Source organism: Gossypium hirsutum, chromosome A12 (genome assembly GCF_007990345.1).
Source record: "Gossypium hirsutum isolate 1008001.06 chromosome A12, Gossypium_hirsutum_v2.1, whole genome shotgun sequence".
In the NCBI taxonomy this organism is placed as follows: Eukaryota; Viridiplantae; Streptophyta; class Magnoliopsida; order Malvales; family Malvaceae; genus Gossypium; species Gossypium hirsutum.
In genome coordinates this window covers 87,890,113-87,900,381 of record NC_053435.1, presented here as the reverse complement: position 1 = coordinate 87,900,381, position 10,269 = coordinate 87,890,113, and the positions used below count along the sequence as shown (strand labels likewise).

Sequence of the window (10,269 nt, the reverse complement as noted above, 5' to 3'; positions counted from 1 at the left end):
ACGCCGGGAATTACTTGAAGGAAGCCAGACGATCCATCTCAAAAGCCGGAGCTACTTCAAGACTGAAGATCTCTCTCAGAATTCCTTCAGGGGTTTTAGAGTTTTCTTTATGTTTTGTTATTTTCATACTCTTGACATGTACTCTTATTTTATTATGAACTAAACCCCTTAGATACCTAAGGGGGAATAAAACCTATGATGGATCTTGTTATTATTATCTGAACTGTATGATAAATACTTGATTTGTTCTTAATTATGTGTTCTTAATGCTTGAGTTAATATTCCGGGTATTAATTCATGATTTGATGTGCTTATGCAGAGGAGGAATAGACCCTGCCTAAGAGTAGATTTGGCATAATTAAGCGGAGTTGATCGAACGCCTAGAAATAGGGTTACGAGATTTTGCCGGATTAGGGTGAAACCTAATATGGGAGTCCATAGAGTGATTTACTGCTTCCCTAGGGGTTTTAATTAAGAAAGAAATTTCGATTAATTCAATTGAGGTTTAGACGTTATTAGTCTCAAAAGGGATAATAACATAGGTTAGGGAGTCTCACGATCAAGTCAAGTGAATAAATCGTCCGGTTCAGAGTCAGATAACAAGTGAAATCTAGGTGGATTCCTCCTTGGGTGTCATATTTATCAATTGCTTTTCTTCAAGTCTTCTTCCCAATTTTCTCTTTGCTTTAATTAAATCCGTTAATTAGTTTAAATAATTAGTTTAATAAACAAACCCTTTTATTTCTAGGTTAGATAATAAAGAGATAGTTATTACTACTACTTTTTGTTCCCTTGGGTACGATATCCCGGTCTTACCATTACTATACTATTTTTCGATAGGTACGCTTTCCTTTTCATCGTGATAATAGTTGTCTAGGTTTGATCTTCATTATAAATATTTATTACTTGTTACGAATTACGCAATCAAGTTTTTGGCGCCGCTGCCAGGGAACTAAAATATTAGGAACACTAAATTTTTATTACTTTAGCCATTTATTTTTCTTGCAATTTTATTTTATTTTATTTTATTATTTATTAATTTACTTTTTCTCTCTCTTGGCAGGTTTTTATAGTTTATGACTAGAAGACACCCGTCGGGACCATTACTTTTTTACGAAGAAATTGATCGTACAATTTTACAAAAATCAAAGAGAAATAAGGCGTAGTTTACGCTACACGGAGAACGAGCGAGAAGACGATACTCAAACCCCAACCGAAGAGATGGCCAAAAATCCAGGCGATCAGCTGCCTCTTGCAATTGCAGCTAATCAAAATCCTGCTCCACGTACTATGTATGACTATGCTAAACCTTCTTTAACAGGAACTGAGTCTAGTATAGTTAGACCTGCTATTGCTGCGAATAATTTCAAACTAAAACCTAGCACAATTCCGATGATACAGTAGTTTGTTCAGTTTGATGGTTTGCAGGATAAGGATCCCAACACGCACTTGACGAATTTTCTTGAATTTTGCGATACATTCAAAATCAATGGCGTTTCTAATAATGCCATTCGTCTTCAGTTATTTCCCTTTTCACTGAGAAACAAAGCTAAACAGTGGTTGAACTCGTTACCACGAAGGTCTATCACTACTTGGGAACAAATGACCGAGAAGTTTTTACTAAAATATTTTTCGCCGACTAAAACGGCTAAATTGCGTAATGATATCTCTTCTTTTGTGCAGATGGATTTAGAAACACTTTACGATGCATGGGAGAGATACAAGGACTTACTGAGAAGGTGCCCTCACCATGGTTTACTGCTTCGGCTGCAAGTTCAAACATTCTACAATGGTGTGAATCCCTCGACAAGACAAATGATTGACGCAGCTGCTGGCGGAACCATCAACAATAAAACACTGGAAGATGCCATGAATTTATAGAGCAGATGTCACTAAATAACTATCAGTGGTTTATAAATTCAACAAAAATCAAAAAAATTCATCTCGATGTCAGAAACCCATTTCCAAAATACCGAGATAGCACTTAAGAATCAACAAGCATCGATCCAAGGATTAGAAACTCAGATAGGCCAGCTGTCCAAACTAATCTCCGAACGACCACAAGGTAGCCTACCAAGTAATACTGAACCTAATCCAAGGGAACACATCAATGCAATTAGCACTCAAGATAAGGAAGGATTCATTGCACCTGAACCATAATTACAGCAAGACAACACGATGAACAAAGGACGAGAAGAGGTAAACATTAATGATCCCAAACAGGTAAGTACGAATCATGAACCTCATGTGCCATATCCTAAAGTGATGATAAAAGATAGAACAGAAGAACAATTCAGTAAGTTTGTCAAACTCTTAAAGAAATTACATATTAACTTACCCTTTATTGAAGTTCTTTCGCAGATACCCAACTCAGCAAAATTCTTAAAGGAACTTCTGAGCAATAAAAGGAAATTAGACGCTACATCACATGTGGAACTCAATGCAGTCTGCTCAGTTATTCTAAAGAATGATCTACCTAACAAATTGAAATATCCAGGGAGTTTTACAATTCCTTGCTTAATTGGTAGTCTATCTATGAATAATGCTTTAGCTGATCTAGGGGCAAGTATAAGTGTTATACCATATAAAATGTTTAAACGACTAGGTCTCGGTAAACCCAAACAGACAAGGATGAGCATACAATTGGCTGACAAAACAGTTAGATTTCCTAAGGGTTTTATTGAAGATGTTCTCATTAAAATTGATAAATTTATTTACCCAGTAGACTTCGTTGTCTTAGATATGGATGAGGATAACGAGGTACCTTTAATTTTAGGACGACCATTTTTAGCAACTGCCAGAACCATTATTAATGTAGGCACAAAAGAGCTAACACTTCGTACAGGTGACGACATAGTAACACTCCAAGCACGCGACTAAGTCAAAACCTCTAAAACTCAAGATAATGCTATAAAAACTGTCGATGATAAAACTAATATTCAAACGTCCTTACAGGAACTTCCTCGAACCAAGACAATAGAAATAGTCCGCTACTATCATGAAGAGAACAAAAACGTCCATGAAGAATGAAGACTACGGATAGAGGAGCTAGACGAATGGAGAGAACACAAACCAAGAACACATGATAACCCGAAACTACGCAACACAAGGCCGATACCTCTCCTAATCAACTTCAGGTCGGTGATACAGTCTTACCAGATGCCGTTGATCCTCACATTGTCACTACCACACCAAATGAGGAAATCCCTCTTATGGTACTTAGTATTTTTCCATTCAGTACAGTGGAGGTGAGTCACCCCAAGTTCGGCACTTTTAAGGTAAACAACACCCGTTTAAAACCTTATTTTAAAATTGACAACAGGAATAGGGAGTATGAACTCCTCGAACCACCATGACCATTCAATGGAGAGGTAAGTCAAGCTTAGACTATAAATAAGCACTTCTCGGGAGGTAACCCGAGCACTAATATATTTTGATTTCTTTATTTTTATAACACTTTGGATCCCTAACTTAATCTTTGAATTGCACAATTTTTTAGCACATACGGTCTTGCACACGGGCGTGCCTAAAGCCGTGGCCAAATAGGGGAAGAAGCCACGGCCGTGCGATACGACAGTGTTGAAACAAGACATGATTTCCCCAAAACACGGGGTGCGATAAATCCCCACGGCCGTGCGACATGGCCGTGTGTGACCTTAATAGGAACACACGGGCGTGCTAGGGACAAGGCTAGATTCTGTTTCTTTGACACGGGCGTGTGACACGCCCATGCCAATCAGCCGTGTACAACAATACACAGGTGTGCTACCATAACACACGGGCGTGGGAGAAGAGAACAAAGCTAGGCACAGCCATGCGACATGGCCGTGTGCCACTCACGCCCAAGACACACGGGCGTGGGACAGTAGCTGGGCACGACCTAAATTGCAAAATTCGAAAAACACGGGCTCACACTCAAAGCACACGGGCGTGGCCCTAGGCAGTCTAACCCTCCCCTATATAAACAAACCACTGTTCATCTTCTTCCCCCTTTCAAAACCCTAGCCGAAAACTTCTCCTCCCCACTCCCTAATCCTTATTCTGGCCACCATTCCCACGATTCTCACTTCCCCAACCCTCAAACCATCCTGAAATCCATTCCCCTTGCATTAATCTCCACTTTCCCCGCACTATACCCTCCATTTTCCCTCCACACGGCTACACCCCCGCGTCACATGCCCGTTCTCGCTACCACACGCCCGTGCGCCGCCATACAACAGCCCTTGGTTCACTTTCTCAACTTTATTTTTCCAATTTGTATTGCTACATTAGTATTATACATGCTTTACATAGATATTGTACTATTTTGCTTTAAACAAGTTAGGAATTTGACTTAGAATTTTCTATATTTGAATTATTTAAGCCACTAAATAGCATTTACTAGTTTTGGGCCTCTTGCTTAACTACTGATGTATCGTAGATTCTATCACTGCTCATATATTTTCAGGTACATTATGTCATTATCGAGAGGAAAGAAGGTTGCGGTCCCATCTTCAAAAAGACGTAGGGGACCGAGTTCTTCCTCGGTATGTGCTACAGCCGAAGTTCGGTACCCGTTCCTTGACTTTCCACAAACTTCGCAGGAAGAGCTATTCCAAATACTATGCACACGACCCATCACCACAGGTCGTTGCATCGACTGGGTTGCCGTAGAGCAAGTCCAGCTCGCTGACGCCATCCGTGCCCTCTTATCCATAGACTCATGGGAATAGTTCTTCGCTATTACCGAGCCCACTTATTTAGAGCTAACCTTAGAATTATGCTCTACTTTTCATTTAAGGTGGTGATAACGAACAATGACGACCCCGGCACCATTCACTTCCGATTAGGCGGTCTAGTTCGTTCGATGAGTGTCCCAGAGTTTGGAGTTGCTCTGGGACTTTACACCGACGAGTTTATGGAGGAAAAGGACATGAATGCACTACCACGCAACATCCACATCTCCCCCTCCTTGTGCTGAAAGGCTTTGGCACCACTCTCTTCCAACTACGACCCCAGCCGCTCGAAGGCCTCAACTCTCCCCCCTTCCCTACTATATCTCCATGCCATATTGGCATACACCTTGACCGGGAGGGGAGAGAGCACCGGCATTGTCAACACCCACGACGCCTACTATTTATGGTGCATGGCAAGTTCACACATGACCGGCTTAGCCTACTTCATTGCTTTCACCATACGCCATCAGACCGAGCGGCATAGGAAGGGAGTGATCTCCATCGGCCCCTACGTGAAGCGCCTTGCTAGACACTTCGGCCTCCTCAACACCGCGGCCTAGTCATCAGCGCTTACCCTGATAGGTCAGATGTCCCCACAGGGTATCACGACTATGTTACACATGAGGATGATCGAGTACCGACGTGGGACCGATCTTCCTCGGTACCGTCTCTCGCATGCCATTGACGAAGAGGATCTTGAGGACATCCCTGATGATGTTCCCCCACAACATGAAAAGCCTTCTACCGTGCCACCTAGGGAACGACCAGCTCATGCGGCTGCTTCATTGGCACACCTTTCCGACCGACTCGCCCATTTCGTGTAGTATTGTACTATGTAGTTCGAGATGATTCACGAGTGAGATCTGCGACGAGACCGACAGATGGACGATATGCAGGCCATGATGCAGCAGCTGTGCCAGTACTTCCACATCGCTACTCCAGCACCACCACCTGAGGGCCCCACCGACGAGGATCATTGAATCCTCCTATTTTTTTAGCCTTATTTTATTTTTATTTTCTTTTGATTTTTATTTTCATTTCAATTTTATTATTTTATTTTGAAAGACATATTTATATTAGTAAATTTTACTTTTTCCATTTTCTGGTATTTCTAACAAGTAATTCCACTACGCTCTCTTCCACACCAACTCTTAATAAGCTCTTCATGATTCTACAGACTTTCAAGCAAAGCTGCTAGGAATATTTTACAGAATGAGGAAACAAACGGAAACAATACCTCACGAGTGCCATGTTCAACGACCCAATTTCTTCATCTAGCCAAGAACAATGGCAGCCACCACTTTCCCCGAACACTCTATCCTCAGAATCAAGCTCCACATCCATATAACAAGGAGTTTCATCTCTTTTCCTCTTATGATTTTCTTTATTTTGAATAATATATCTTTGTACATTGAGGGCAATGTACATCTTAAGTGTGGGGGGGAACATGAAACCTAACTTTTTGCATTATTCTCAAATCCCTGAAGTTAATCTTGTGCTTAAGTGATTTTCTCATAATCTTGATCGAATAAATTCTTATTGATCTATAATTATTGTTGGTATGTCATGAATTAGACCATGGGAATTATGCATGATTATTTGATTATAGGACCTTAAAGAATCGAGCACGATAAATTGATAGTTTGAGAACTAAAATTTTTAGATTATTTTCCTAAATTAAGGTATTATCTTGAAATATTAAGTATCAGGAATGACATCAAAAACCCAAATTTTTGGTGAGATTTTTGAGCCTTTTGAGCATATAGCTTTCTTTCTTGCTCACTTCTTTTGTGGTTTGAGTGTGTAACCATTGAACTGTTATTCTAGAACTTGCTTCGATTATACATGTCGAGATCACACGTATGATTTGATATACTGAGATGATAAAGGCACTTAGGATTTAACCCATTTACTCCATAAAAAAGCCTTCCCACATAATTAAACCCTTAGTGAACCCCGTTTGAGCCTACTAACCCTTTTCTTTGTTTAACCCTCATCATTAACCTATTAACCCATTATTGTTGAAATCCTCTTACTTAGTTTGACCCTTTTTATCGAGATTGAATTTAATACTGTTACCTCATTATGTTCACCATTTTTTGTTACTGAATCATGAAATCTGATTTCCATATTGTATTGACTTGATTTGTTCTTAAAAAAAACTCATATATTGTAATTCTCAGCAAGCTAAAGTTGTCATGAACTCATGTAAAATAGTTCTAGATATTTGTTTTTGGTTCAGTAATTAAGTTTTTGATAGTGGGGTAATATATTGAAATTATCTCGATTCTAACCTACTGTCTCTTCAGCTTGTATCCATACCTGTAACCTAAACCCCGTTACAACCATGCAAAGACCTTTTGATTAGTATATCATATCATTTACAAATGGTGGAGATGTGATTTTCATGCAAGCCTATGGTAATAACTTTTCATGTTGGACAATCGAGTCCATAATCTTGAACCTTGAACACTTTGAGTGATTTGAGTGACTCTTTAGTGAGGATGTCATCTCTTGTATATTTAGGACTAAAGTTAATTACTTAGAGGAAGGAGATTACCTATGATTTTATTATCAAAATATTCGATTTAGATTGTTTGAGGCTTTTAATGCCCCTATAGTTGAATTCTCACTATATGTTTTTCTGTGGAATAACTTGTAACATTATCAGTAATGATTATGTGATTGAGAAGAATGAATTCTAGCAGTAAATGAGAATTTTTCTTGAGGACAAGCAAATGCTTAAGTGTAGGGGTACTTGATAAATGCCAAATTATACATATCTACACCCCAAATACTTAGCATATTTATGGATGTTTATTACTAGATTTGTGGATCCTGGTGCTCTTAATCCGGTTATTTCATGTTTTGTACTCAAGAGAGCACCAAGAGTCAAAAGGAGCAAAAAACGAGCTAAAAAGGGACAAAATGGACCAAATCAAGAAGATGACATGACCTAAACCTTGCCACACAGGCATCTCACACGCTCGTGGCCTTCGAGGGTGTAGACCAAGGTTTTCACGATTCACACGGCCTAGCAATTGAACCCACACGGCCTGACCATTGAGCCCACACGGCCGTGTGCAATTTAAAAGATCGAACACGGCCTGGTAATCACGTCACACGGGCGTGACCCTTTTTTAAATAGTTGTATTTTACACGAAAAAGGCTACTTAGGGAGGAAGAAAGCCAATCCAAAGCCTATATAAACTCCCTAAGTGTGACCTAGAAAGAGGTCGCTCTTTCTAGAACTTTTCTGGAATATAGAACCACACGCCGGGAATTACTTGAAGGAAGCCAGACGATCCATCTCAAAAGCCGGAGCTACTCCAAGACTGAAGATCTCTCTTAGAATTCCTTCAGGAGTTTTAGAGTTTTCTTTATGTTTTGTTATTTTCATACTCTTGAAATGTACTCTTATTTTATTATGAACTAAACCCCTTAGATACCTAAAGGGGAATAAAACCTATGATGGATCTTGTTATTATTATCTGAACTGTATGATAAATACTTGATTTGTTCTTAATTATGTGTTCTTAATGCTTGAGTTAATATTCCGGGTATTAATTCATGATTTGATGTGCTTATGCAGAGGAGGAATAGACCCTGCCTAAGAGTAGATTTGGCATAATTAAGCGGAGTTGATCGAACGCCTAGAAATAGGGTTACGAGATTTTGCCGGATTAGGGTGAAACCTAATATGGGAGTCCATAGAGTGATTTACTGCTTCCCTAGGGGTTTTAATTAAGAAAGAAATTTCGATTAATTCAATTGAGGTTTAGACGTTATTAGTCTCAAAAGGGATAATAACATAGGTTAGGGAGTCTCACGGATCAAGTCAAGTGAATAAATCGTCCGGTTCAGAGTCAGATAACAAGTGAAATCTAGGTGGATTCCTCCTTGGGTGTCATATTTATCAATTGCTTTTCTTCAAGTCTTTTTCCCGATTTTCTCTTTGCTTTAATTAAATCCCTTAATTAGTTTAAATAATTAGTTTAATAAACAAACCCTTTTATTTCTAGGTTAGATAATAAAGAGATAGTTATTACTAGTACTTTTGGTTCCCTTGGGTACGATATCCCGGTCTTGCCATTACTATACTATTGTTTGAAAGGTACGCTTTCCTTTTCGTCGTGATAATAATTAGTCTAGGTTTGATCTTCATTATAAAAATTTATTACTTGTTACGAATCACGCGATCAATAAATCGTCTGACTCAGAGTTAAATAACAAGTGAAGTCTAGGTGGATTTTTCCTTAAGTATTGTCTTACTCAATTAAATTTTCTAAAAAGTATTTTCCCAAATTTTCTTTTTGTGCATTTTTAGTTTAGTAATTAGTTTAGATAACCAAACCTCTTAATTTTTAGGCTAGATAATAAAAAGGAAGTAAATACTAGTACTCGTGGTTCCTTTGGGTTTGACAATCCGGTCTTGCTGAATTATACTACTGTTCGATAGGTACACTTTTCTTAATCGTGATAATAAGTTAGTCTCAAGAACGATTCATTCATAAATCTTTAAAACCTATCACGGCTATCACATATCAATGAGGAAATTCTGGATTGTTGTAAAAAGAAATTTGTTGTTCAGAGTGAAAACAGTGATAAGATTAAGGTGAATAGTATTCGAACAAGTGGTTCAACTCGTATTTTTTTAGCAATTCGAGCTAACAAACTTCTTCATCAAGGTTGTCAAGCTTTTCTAGCTTATATTATCAATTCAAATTTTGTTGAAAGTCAATGCTAGTTAATTTTAAATTGTTTGTGAATTTCTTGATGTATTTCCTTAGGAATTACTGGGATTACCACAAGATAGGGAGGTTGAATTTGTAATTGAAGTATTTCCTGGCACGGCTCCGGTGTCAATACCTCTTATCATATGTCACCTATAGAGTTGAAAGAATTAAAAGTACAATTGCAAGATTTACTAGATCGTGGTTTTATACATCCTAGTATATCGCCTTGAGGAGCTCCAGTGCTTTTTGTTAAAAAGAAAGATTGTTTGATGCGACTTTGTATTGATTATCGGCAATTAAATAAGTTGACGATCAAGAATCGATACCCTCTACCCCGTATTGATGACTTATTTGATCAACTAAAAGGAGATTCTATCCTTTCAAAGATTGATTTAAGATCGGGTTATTATCAGTTAAAAGTGAAAGAAAGTGATGTACCAAAGACGGCATTTAGTACACGGTATGGTCATTATGAATTTTTAGTAATGCATTTTGGATTGAAAAATACTCCGGCATCATTTATAGATCTCGTGAATCGTATTTTCCAACCGTATCTGGATCAATTTATGGTAGTTTTTATTGATGATATTTTGGTCTATTTAAAATTTGAATCTGAGCATGAGCAACATCTCAGAATTATTTTACAAGTGTTACAAGAAAAGAAGTTGTATGGGAAGATTAGTAAATGTGAATTTTGGTTACCAAAGGTTATATTCTTGGGTCATGTTGTCTCACTAGATGGAATTAGTGTTAAGCCGAAAAAGATCGAGGCAATTGTTCAGTGGAAAGCACCGAGGAATGTGTTAGAGGTCCGTAGT

The 10,269-nt window shown here is 38.4% G+C and overlaps 1 non-coding gene across 1 annotated transcript; it reads right to left on the bottom strand.

The window, feature by feature from the left end:
- Positions 1-1,650: 1,650 nt before the first annotated feature.
- Positions 1,651-1,757, bottom strand: LOC121211671 (small nucleolar RNA R71). The gene has a single exon (XR_005906890.1). It is a non-coding gene; the product is annotated as a small nucleolar RNA R71 (small nucleolar RNA).
- Between the last annotated feature and the right edge of the window lie 8,512 nt (positions 1,758-10,269).